General features: G+C 32.8%; 1 pseudogene; it reads left to right on the top strand.

The window, feature by feature from the left end:
- Positions 1–969: 969 nt before the first annotated feature.
- On the top strand, positions 970–6,871 carry LOC149543972 (nucleobase-ascorbate transporter 5-like; annotated as a pseudogene).
- Positions 6,872–12,878: the final 6,007 nt, after the last annotated feature.

Genomic DNA, 12,878 nt, shown 5'->3' with positions numbered 1-12,878 from the left:
CCTTGATTTTATTGGTGTTTATATCCTCTTTATAGGTACTGGATTACCACCGTGTCCCTTGGTAATGGGATTTTTTCATTTTGGTACACATATTTTTAGAGTTTGATAAGATTTTCCATCTAAATTTTATGTAATCAATTTGATATTTTTTATGAATTTCTTAGTTCAAGTAGTTTTTCAAAGCTTATTTTATAAATTAGATTTGAAGTACCTTAGATTTCTATTGTCATGCCAAATTTCTTTGATTGTGTGGGGAGAAAATTTTGAATTGATTAGGAAAGTCTATTTTTTCAATGGCACAGGCAAATAACATTAAATTTTTCTTTCCTAGATCTATATGACATGTTCACTCATGACCAAAGGTCTATAGCTTAAGTTGGAGCTAATACATTCAATATTCATAGAAGGAATAACTGGAAGGATTCCAATTATAGATTGTATAGGCTTTATGATTTTACTTCAAACATTGTTATACTCAATAGAATGAGAAACTGTTGTGGTAAATAGTCATTAATGTCACCATGAATATGATGGCTCTATGGACTAGAAAATCTCAAGATTTGACAAGTGAGCCAGTTTTGGTTTTGAAATATCATTATTATTTATATATATTTTGATGAGTAATAGTTAAATAAATAGTTTTATATTTAACTAGTTGGAAACTTGAGTTTTTTAAAAAAAAATAATATTTTAAATGTTATTGATTGTTGATAGAGAAATTTTCAGTTATTGGCATGCTGTTACTTGCATTGCAATCAAGCTTATTGGGCATACCACATCTTAAAAGGTTTAGATTGGAAGCCATCCATTTATTTGTAGGATGACTAGAATTCCATCACTATTATGACTTTTTCACTTGAGTTTTTGAAGAAATCTGACACTTTTTTACTTCTTAATTTCATGGGCTTGGTGACTAAAGGGACACAATTTCCATGGTCCTGATATTTATTTAGAATTGCTTGCTTTGAGATGGGACTTCATCGTGAAGCAAAAGCAGCTTTATGCGCTATCAATGAGCCTAGCATAGAGGTTGTAAGAGAGAACATGTTCAAATTATTTTTTCAAATCTTAAAATAACTTTCTTCATTTTCTCTAAATTCATTTTGGTAAATGTTACAGTATTTTTTTATTCCATCTGTATATTTAAGGTGATGGCAAGTTTTATATTAAATATTTTGCAAATGAAAAAAAATTATTACTGACTAGTAAAGGATGAAATTATATGATGTTGAGATCCACAAAAGAAATTCATTCTTCAACAATCAGAAATAGATACAAAAATATTTTTCTTCTCTTATTCCTTTTCATTTGATGTGTCTAGGAGATAAGGGGAGTGAAACCTTTTTTTTTCTTTGCGTAGATTCCAAATGGTGTTGCTGGTTATTGCCTCCTTGGAATGATATACAAGTCAGTACTTAACACTACATCCAATTACAAAATTTAGAATTTGATAGAGTCATTCAGAACCTCCCCAAAACACTATATGTTAAGTGTTATTGGCACACTCAAGGGTATGATTCGTTTTGATTTTGGAAACAAGGGTGTTGGTATGATTGCACGTGCAGATACATGTAGTAATGTGGACGTGGATATGTATACAAGTTCACAAGAATCATGTAATGCACAATTCATTCCACCATTTGTTTAATTTATGTTATAACATTCGTTCAAATTCTAATTGAAAAACATTAAAGAAACATATATTTCCATATGATAGTTACTTTTTTTCATTATAATGTTATTGAAATTTTTTCATTATAATTTTCATAGTAATGTTCATTTAATGTACACAAGATTCTATTTTAATCATTTTGATGTCTATGATCTGTATTTGGCATGTGGTATTTAACATCTTCGATCTCTTTAATCTTAATTTCTCCAATTTTTCATGAATAAGGAAGCCACTTATTGTAGCAATAAACATAACTTTCTGGAGAGCAAGGCTTAAGAACTACTAACACAATCTATAGTCTTAAGTTGATTTTCCCTGATTAAACTTATCATTTTCTCTAAAAATTAATAGGTTATTTTCCAATGTTTTCTTCCCTAAGAACCCTACTCCTGATAATGGTAAACCTGTATCAATGTACAGTTTTGGTTAAATTTTTCCCACACTCTTTCTAATCTAAGTTGACCCTATGTTGCCAAACTTTTTATTTGTAGAGTGCCTGTTAAGGTTTATCCACTCCTTTTAATCAAAGTTAACTGTATACCAAACTATTATATATAATGTCTACATATTTTCTCTTTTTTTTTTTCCCTGAATATATTTCACAAATTTGAAGATGGGTTCTTTTTACGCATTGTTCATTGTGTGTTGATGTTGAGGTAGGTTACTATGACTAACTTCAGCTCTTTATGACATCAACACCTCCAAATTGGTTACTAAATACAATTTTTTTGTAGATGTTTTTGTATAATTGATTTAAAATGTCTCTAATATTGGTTTTTTTTTCCACAGGTATACTGATCGACGAAAAATTGCAATTGAGCATTTTATACAAGCTTTGTCACTAGACCCATTTCTTTGGTTTGCATATGAGGAGCCGTGCATCCTAGGTAATTGCCAACATTATAATAAATCATAATTTTCTTTATTCAAATTGTACATTTTTCTCTAACTCAAAAGCTTACACTTTTACAATAGAATCGTAAATTTTTTATGGCTATTGTTTATCCTAACATTATATCCAATTCATGGTTTTTACTTGAAATGTCAATTATTAATAGTATGGAGTTCTATCATTCTTTTGGGAATGCATTATACAGTCATAGATTTTAATTCTAGCAATTTTCTTTCTCTTGTTGTAAACACATTTGTCATTTGCTCTATTTAAGGCAAGGAGCTCAAGTTGATATATTTACTTAAAGGGCATGTTTTACAAATTTCTAATGCCTACATTCGAGTTTTTCAAGCTATGTGCATGGCTATTTAATCATTGAACAAATTTTATCAGTATATTTGCACTGAGCTAAGATAGAATAACTATTTTGCTTTGATTTATGACTTAATGTAAGAGGATACAATGAATTGATACAATGAGGCTTTGATTATCATCACATCCTCTCTTATTCTTTCCAACAAAGGATACTATCATTTTTGAATTGGTGGTTTGTTATTAAGGGCATACTTCTAACTAGTTGCACCATTTCATAAACCTTGTTAGGCTATTTTTGGGATAGCTCACTTGATTGCCTTCGTCATTAACACAAGAGGAAAGGGGATATAGAGTCTCCTTGACTCAAGCCTCTTAATGCCTCAAAGAAGCCCCTTGTCTTATTTACAAAAATGGAGATACAATTGAATATTCATTCTAGTCATGCTTGTATAAAGCCAATTTAAATAATGTACTCCTTAAAGAATTCTTGTTTCTATTATATGGCTTGTTGATATTAAGCTTTTTGATCATAATTTTTTTATTTTAGGTAGCAATTGAATGTATGGCTTTATCATAATTGAATATAATTATGCCCTTGGAATATACTCCCTCTTGGGTTGAAAATACTTTATACATTTGGGAGCACAAATTTGGGCCTACTTGCTAGTACCTTTGATATTATACTATAGAGTGTGGCAAAAAAATCAAAAAGGAGATGCACTCACTTAAAACTTTTGTTCCTACATTTTTTTGGAAGTTGTAGCTTGTCCTAGTTTTCTCTACCCTCCAAAACTTGTTCTCATGGCTACTAGATTCAAGGTTTTGGTGTGCAAATATAAGCTAGGTTCAACTTAGAAGTGTTTGATGATTTATCAGTATTCCTACCTCAGACACTGTGTTGACTGATATGATATTTATATGTATTTTAATGCTTCATTGTTTATTGAAACCTATCCACATTCATTATTTTCCTCCAATTGGGTCACAATTACTAGGGAGCAAGAAAATTGTGCAATGGAAAACCATTTGCTATTTTTTTTTCTATAAGCAATTATTTATATCATAGACTTAATATTTTTTGGCTTGTACTTTGACAAAAAAACATGATGTGTATCTCAATGTTGAAGATCCTAATGTTGATGACTGCACTAAGCCACAGGTAGATGATTCACAATTAAGTGATTGGTTAAATTAAGATGTAATTGAAAGTATTTGCAACCACTTTGTTACTGGTGACTGGTCAAAGGCTACTCGCCAAGATGAATCAATTCTAACCTCTTCAGGAGATTAGGTCTTTAGGTTCAAATTTAAAGATTTATAGGTTTGATATTATGCTTCTAGTATTGAGAGTATACATGGTGTTTTAACCTTGTACTTGGGTCTACAGATAATGTTTTGTAGTTAGAAAAAAGTATGGTATTTGCTTGAGGTATAGTAGGCATAGTAGCTAATCGAATCCCTTTTTTGTCATTTTAGTATGCTCGACATATCAAGCTTGGAAAGAAACCTATTTTTGAGTGCTTTGTTGTCATCATTGCTATTACAATTGTTTGGCTTTATGCTTATTTTCTCATAGTAGGTGGAGCATACAAGCATAGCCCTCAAAAAACCCAACTTCATTGCAAGACAAACAGTTCTAGATTGGTTACACATGCCCCATGGTATAGACTACTTACAAATTTCTCATGTTAAATCACATTTTTGAAAATAGTTTTCACTCGTTCTTGTTATTTTGTAGGATAAGGATTCCCTATCCATTCCAATGGGGAGCGCCCATATTTGATGTAGGAAAAGCATTTGAAATGATGGTTGCTTCTTTTGTCTCACTCGTTGATGTTAGCTTGTAAAATTCCAAATTCCAATCTTCATATTTAATTGTTTTTGTAGTTGTTGACTACCTTGTTAATTATCCATATGCTGCAAAGTGTATTGATTGTTGTGCTTTGAATTGGCAGTCTAGTTGTGCATTTTATGTTGTGTCAAGGTACGCAAGTACCATAGCTCCTCCTCTATCTATCCTAAGTTGAGGTATAGGTTGGTAGGTGAGGAGTGGACTTTTTCTTCTTTACTTCTCTTGTTCCTCTTTTCCTTGTGTCTAGACATTAGCATTATTAAAGGAAGGTTGGGGAGGAGATCTAATAGGTATTTTTGTAGGGAATTGGAATCTTGTTGGATGGGATGTTTGGAACTCTAGATGGGTCCACTATATCAATGTAAGAAGCCTGGGACTTTTAGCTACTCCTTGGCCCTCATGAAAAAGGACTAATTCAGTACTCTAAATTGTGTGTTTTCTACATGCAGTGAGAATGCTGGTCTTTTGGCATTGACATGAGTTGGAAGTCACAGGGTGATATAGATAGTAGTAGGATTTATGATATTCTTCTCTATTCTTGGCGATAATCATCTTCAGTTGGGCTCTCTATTCTCTATAGTATAGGGATATTATATTTTAAACCTAATAATTTATAGAGCTGATTTTACGCTTTTGTCATTCTAGGCAAATTTGGAGCAATCTTTGCCTCCATTCCAATATCTATTGTTGTTGCTTTATATTGCCTTTTCTTTACTTATGTTGGTGATGCAAGAGCATCTTGCATGGGAAAATTAAATTATTAGGAAAAATAAAATAAAATAAAAGGAAAAAAAATTAAAAAATTAAAAAAATTAAAAAATTAAAAAATTAAAAATTGTGGAGGAGAGAGAAAGTGACGAAAATAGAAGGAAATTTTTAAAAAAAATTGAAAATAGGAAAAATGGAGAAAAGAGGAATTTCTATTTTCAAGGTGCATAGGTGGCATAAATAGAAAATAATAAAAATAGTTGTCATTCCATTAATTGAGGTGTATAGGTGGCAATTTAGAAGTTTGTGGAAAGCTCCTTAAATCATGTATTTAATATTTGTTGGGTGCTTAGTTGTATTTGGGTGGGAATTTAATATTTATTTAAAGGTAGTTGTATTTACCTTTTATCCCACATTGGTTGTGTTTGTAATTTCTTGGGTTAGAAGTGCCTATTTAAGCAAGGCTTATTATCATTTGTAATGAAGTTGGAGAAATAGAAGCTCTTCAAGTGAAGCTCTTCAAGTAGAAGCTCTTTGTATGTAATCTCTTGTAAGGAAGTTTGAGAAATAGAAGTTCTTGCGTTGTAAGCTCTTCAAATGTAATCTTTTCTAATGCATCTCAAGTATTAATGGATTCTTTATGAAGTATTTTTGTCATCTCTCTGTCTCCATATTGTTGCATTTTTTGTTGTGAGTTGGTATGAGTGGTGTGGCCCGTCATCAGTTGGAATGTATAAGCAACACATATTTCCATTATGCTGCAATGTCAATCAAGTCTCAACTATTTACTCATTTTACTGTCTTAGTTTTTACAATTTATGAGAAAGCCTTGGATAAGCTTATGATTAGTTTACACAAATTAATACTTGTAGTCAAAAAACTGGTAACTCCATGTTGTTTTCTGAGTTTTTGTGATTTTGATGAGCAACTGCTAGAGGGCTTAGCTTTCTCCAATATTGCAATCTAAATAATTTCAAGACAATTTTTATCCTAGGTTTCTCTTTGTTTTTGGGCTTATCTATACCATAGTATTTCAATGAGTTCACAGTTGCTTCTGGGCATGGTCCATTCCACACTAGATCCCGATGGGTGGGATTTCTATTCCTCTTTTTGAGGAGCTAGAGAAAGTTGATATCACATTTATTTTGGTGACATTGAGTTGAACTATGAGATTTTGGAACTAAATTGTTTTTCTAACTAGATTATCTTGCAGTTCAACAACATTCTGAATGTGATTTTCTCATCACCAGCAATAGTTGCTAGATTTGTAGCAATAGTACTGGATAGCACTTTGCATGTACATGAGAGTTCAACAAGGAAAGAGTGGGGTTGGAATTGGTGGGATAAGTCACGTAAATTCAAAACTGACCCTAGAAGTGAAGAATTTAATGCTCTTTCTTTCATACTAAATAAGTTGTTCCCATCTATTTGAAGAATCAGCTCTATTACGTTAAGGTTGGGAATACCTTTGTTATAGGCAAGCAAGAAAATAATAATTTTGTATTCATTGGATATAATTTCATAGTAAAAAAGCCTTAGGTGTTAATATTTTACTACTTTTCCCCATATAGGGAAAAGTTTTGAGAACTACCTTAAATAAGTCTATGCCCTGGTCAACAATCATTTAGATCTTTTTGATGGCATGTTCTTCATACACGGAAAAATAGAGTTGTGAATAGATAGGATGCTTTACAGAGTATTTTTATATGTCATCTTGATTCAAAACTCTCAAGATGCACATGTTGTGCACAACTAGCTTAATTTGGAAAGTGTAATTATAAAGCTACAATGGTAAATCTTTAATTGTTCATATTTTTGATAGAATTGAACCAATGAGCATTTATTTTGGAACCCTTCTGAAAGAAGGATCAATTCAATTTTCCGAATCTCTCCTTTTCTTAGATAGAGGAGTGCAGTAAAAACTATTGTATTTTTTACTAGAAAGTAAAAATTGTGACAACTTTAATTTATTTTTAATATTTACCCTCTTTTTGTTCAAAATAATAATCTTGCAATATTCTTGGCTGTTGGAATGGTATTGAACATTTTTTTAGATCGGGTAGTGATAAATTTACTTGTAGTGTAGTCTTTTCTTCTAAAATCCATTCATGGAAAGAGTAATTGTTTTTTTTAAAAATTGATTTTGGCTTATAGACGAGGGAACTAGTTTGTCCCATCATCAATAACAATATGTTTTGAATATATTACTATTAGCATCCTAAAGTTGTATTGGTTTCTTGTGAGTTTATCATTTGTGAATGCATGTTATAACTATTTTGGTGGTGCAAAGATAATTGTATAAAACAATTCATGGCTTGCAAAGAGACCACATTTCTTTGAGGCACTCTATAAAATAGTTCAAATGCCTTACCTATGATTTGACATTTTACATGCATCCTGCAATCTCTCATCCTGATGATGGATTACAAAGAGTGATCTAAAATGATCATGCTAAAAAACACACACAATCAAATCTAGAATGAACTTGTGTGTGTTTTTTAGCATCATCATTTCAGATCACTCTCTATAATCCATCATCAAGATCAGAGAGTGCAGGATGCATGCAAAATTTCAAATCATAGGCAAGGCATGTGAACTATTTTATAGAATGCCTCAAAAAAAAATTTGACCAAGCATTTGTTGAAATTTCAACCAATGCTTGGAAGTTTTCTACCAAGCATTTGTTGAAATTTTGACCAATGCTTGGAAGTTTTCTACCTAGAATTGGTTGAAATTTTGACCAATGCCTGACATTTTTCAACCAAGCATTGGTCAAAATTTTGACCAATGCTTGGAAGTTTTCTACCAAGCATTGATCAAAATTTTGACCAATGCCTAAATGTTTTCAACCAAGCATTGGTCAAAATTTTCACCAATGCATGGAAGTTTTCTACCAACCGTTGGTCAAAATTTTGACCAATGCCTAGCAATTTTTGACCAAGCATTGGTCAAAATTTTGACCAATGCCTAGTAGAAATTGCACTAGGGCTTTGGAAAGTTTTTGACCAACAGATTGGTCAAAATTTCTACCAACAGATTGGTCAAAATTTCTACCAACAAGTAAGTTGGTCAAAATTTCGATGGGAAGAACTTTGACCAATTGGTTGGTCCAAATTTTGACCAAATTGGGTCAAAATTTTGACTAATATTGGTCAAAAAATAAGGTCAAATGTACTACTGACATCTTGAAACTCTCCATTTTCCATCTCCACATTTCCTTTTCCTTCAACTTCCATCTTGCTATCATCTCCCACGAAGATGTGCGGTACCTTTGACTGCTTCAATGAAGAAAAATCCTTCTTTGAAGAACCCATCTGATAAGAGGCACCTAAATCAAGAATCCATTCCTTTGAAGAGTTTGAATTTGCCATGTGTTCTTGCCCTTTGCCCTTCAAATTTGAAGAAGACCCTTTATCCTTATAAGCATTAGGCACTAGAACATTATGTTTCTTCATAATGTTGGTCAACTCATCAATCTTCTTAAGATAACACTCATGTTCTTCATGACCCGATTTCTTGCAATAAGTGCACTTTTTCTTCCCCTTATTGTTGTCCCCCTTCTTTTTGGAATTCGAGGACTTGCCTTGTTGATTGGATTGTGGTGTTGTCTTTTTTGCATCCTTTGATTTATTCTTCCACTTCTTCTTACCCTTTCCTTTATTTGAAGAATATCCAGTTAAATTTTTAGAACCCTCATTGTTGCCCACCAATGCTTTGGACATAGGTGATTTGAGAATCCCCATTCATTTCAACTTCTTTTCTTTAGTATCCAACAAATCAGCACATTCACCAAAAGTGACTTTCTTATAGGTAGACCCTAAGGTAGTCTTTGAGGTGTTAAAAGAAGATACAAATGTGGAATATTCTAATGGTAGCTTGTTATGTATGAGATAGATCAATCTGTCATCTTTGATAGAACTCCCACAATCAGTAAGCTTTGTCCTTAGTTCATTCACCTTGATGATGAAATCCTATATTGAATCATACAACTTAGGATTTAAGGAGACAAGCTCATCTTCAATTTTGAAAACATCCTCTTCAGACACTTTACCATATAGGCTTTCGAGGGTATCCCAAGCTTCCTTTGATGTAGAACACTTCTTGATTTCATACATGATCTTATCATCAACCCCCAAACATATATCACCTAGGGCTTTCCTATCCATTATTACCCAAGCTGAAATATCACTTGTTGATACTTTATCACCTGTTGGTTTAGAAAGAGTACCATCTACATATTGAGAAACTCCATTATGCATTAAGTGATACCATATTTTGATGGACCATGTAACATAGTTATGTGGAGTTAATTTTAGAAACTTAAAATTTCCCATAATGTAGAAAATGAAAGAAAAGTGCAAAAATGAGAGAACACAACACCAAGAACAACCCCCCCTTTTCACTAAATCAAGAAACCCTCCCAAAATAGATGCTTTTGGCACTTTATCAGTAGTGCGATTACAATGGCCACTTTCCAATATTGGCCTTTTTGGACTTCTAATTTTTCTTGTTACAACCTCTTAATGGATTACAAATTTGGAACTTTACAATGTGCTACAATTCTAAAGCAATACAAAGCAAAGAAAGACCCTATTGCTGAAAGTGACACTTTTGTCCACACAACACTACAATTTGACTATAGATCTAGAAACTAGAAAAAAAATAACACACTTTCAAAAAAATGGAACCTATTTTCGATTTTGGATGTGCCCGTACAGAGTGTTTGAAGTTTCAAAATGCAGGATTATGTAGGTATAGTCACCAAAAAATGCAAATTTTGACAAATCCTTGCTCCAAAACTAGAAAAAAACTACACCACTAAAAAGTTTAGGAAATTATACCCAATTTCAAAAAAAATCACACCTAATTTGGAGTCCAAATGTTCAAGTTATGGCCTCCCAAAGTTAGACTGCAAAATCAAAAATTAATCTAGGGAGAGGTTGCATCAACAAAAGACAAGGTTAAATTTGATGGTCATACGAACATTGTAGCAGTTTAATTTTGGCCAAGAATGATGGTCAGATGTTTGTCAAATTTAGGCTCATGAAATGATGATGTCAGCATTCTCCTACCCCTCTGATGATGTTAGCTATACAGATCCATGCGTCTGTGTTGTACAAATTGTACAGACAGGAGGCAGAAAAAAAGGGTGTGTTTGCCTAGTCATAGGCATGGTTGGTTGACTGTGCTTTATGCATGGGCACTGACATGGGCAAGTAGTATGATGACACGTGTCTGGGCTTTCTAGAGGATGTGGATGCCACTGTTATGTGAATGCGCCATATGTCTCGATTCAAAGAAAGTCGCCTGTCCCTGGCAGAGCTTCCACTACTGGATAGGGTTTGTAACGATGTTAAAAATAAATTTTCCCATTGCCAAAAGATTATTATAGCACTAGAAAAATGTGCATGGGCTAGCAGATTTTGTTTCAATAGTTGCCAAAAAACTTCACTATCGAAGAACAAGGTTTTATGGGCATCAGGGTCATTAGGACTGATAATGTCATGCCATAATATAAAACTATAGTCAAATATTTAAACACTACCATGTGGGAGGGTGTATGGTACATTGCCAGCATGACAAGTGCCAGAAATATATGTACACTACCGATTTTTAAATGTCTGCTGCCAGATTTTTGATATATATCCCACATTTGTGGGTGGAACAACTTTGAAGTTGTTTAAATACCAATGCCTGCTCACTTTTGAAACAAATATGATGACCACCAATGGGAGTTGAGGACCACTCATCAGTAGAAAATTATGTGGCCAATTTTCCTTAAACCGATGCCAAAAATTTAGAGGTCTATAGAATTAATGGTATGGCCTTGTCTTTGGTTTGTATGCAATATTAAGCTTGCTAATTAAAATATCCTACAAAATAAATATATAAATTTGAAATTGTAGAGCTAGGGTGTGACTGCCTAGTTCTACAAAAAAAAATTCTCTCCCTAAATGCCCAAGTGGGAAAATAATTCAAAAAAATAATTTTGAAAATAATAGAGAAATTGTAGATCTAAAAACTAAATAACCAAATCAATTAAATGATCATACTTAGTTGCAAATCGATGCCCTTAGGTGCCAGTTTGGAAAAAAAAATTTCCTCACGATCAACTTTAGCCTAGCATAAGAAAATTTATAGTCAATCTTCACCAAATCGATGTTTCGGATGTAATGGTAAGGTTAGATCTAGGTCTACATGTTCCTAATTTCTATAGATTCTCTAGATTTGGGTCAAGGTGTTGAAGCATGAACGGTCTCAAATGGCTATGTATAGAGAATCTCCCTCAGCTCTGATACCATGTAAGAATTTGGCATAGGCTAGAATTGACCTAAGACCAAGGAACTCAAACACAAGCACAATAGTAGATCAAAAAGAGATAGTATGATTAGAATGACAATATATTCATTCAATATGCTGTATCAAGAGTACACTAGGAGTGCCTATATATAAAGGCCTCTAGAGAGCTTCTAGAATGAATAGAAGTTAGCATCATGATAAGTCATACAACGAGGCAGATGTCCACTAGATATGGGTTATCCTCCATTAAGTATAGAAGTCAATACGATGATGAGAGGATAAATCTACAATGGTGTAGCATGCAAATCAGTGGTGTAGACAACATGTGCTAAATTAGGAGCGAGAATAACTATGTTGTCTACATGACAACTCAGTGAATGATGCAAACTCTAGTGTTGTAGACACCATGTGCTTAATTAGAGTTGCGTACTTTTATGAGAGTACACAAAATCGTAAGTGTCTCACCTAAATAAATAATAAATAATGCAAAATAATTAAATAATGCATTAACCTAAGTAAACTTAAGTGTAAATAGTAAATACTTATTTACACCAACAATTACTATAATGTCTTCTAGGTTTGCATCTTTTGCTAGAGTGGAAGTTGGAATGTGAGCCTTGTAGGCTACCAACTCTACAACATTAAAGGTAGTAGATATGTCCATATCTATTGGCTTTTGGAAAAAAATTTAATATGCAATTTTTCGTAAAATTGATATTTTTTTCATTTTTACATCTTAGACTTGGTAGGATTGTGCCTTATGACTCCAAATCATCCATGAAAGGTATTTAGGCTATATTTAGACCATTTCCATGTCTACCTTCCATTCTATTCTTATTTATCCCTCTAAATCAACTTTTTGCACTTTTGCCCCTAATTGATAATAAATGCAACATTACATCTGATTGTCCATCTTATGCATTACATTAGTGTTTGGTATTTCACATGCATGACTCTTTATTCCTACTAGGTCTTATTTCTTATCAAGACTCCTAGACTCTTATTTTCTTCTTAGTGACCTATCCTAAGTGCTCATGTACCATACTCCCCGTATGAGCTGAAAAGTCCTTCCAAGACTTTAAGAGGGAATAAGAGAAAGGTCAATGCAATTCTTCTTGAAATTTTCTTCAACAACCCAA

Source organism: Cupressus sempervirens, chromosome 8 (assembly GCF_028749045.1).
Source record: "Cupressus sempervirens isolate cs-2001-9-10 chromosome 8, ASM2874904v1, whole genome shotgun sequence".
Lineage (NCBI taxonomy): Eukaryota > Viridiplantae > Streptophyta > Pinopsida > Cupressales > Cupressaceae > Cupressus > Cupressus sempervirens.
The sequence above is the reverse complement of the archived record's forward strand: the minus strand, read 5'-3'. Positions and strand labels throughout refer to the sequence as shown.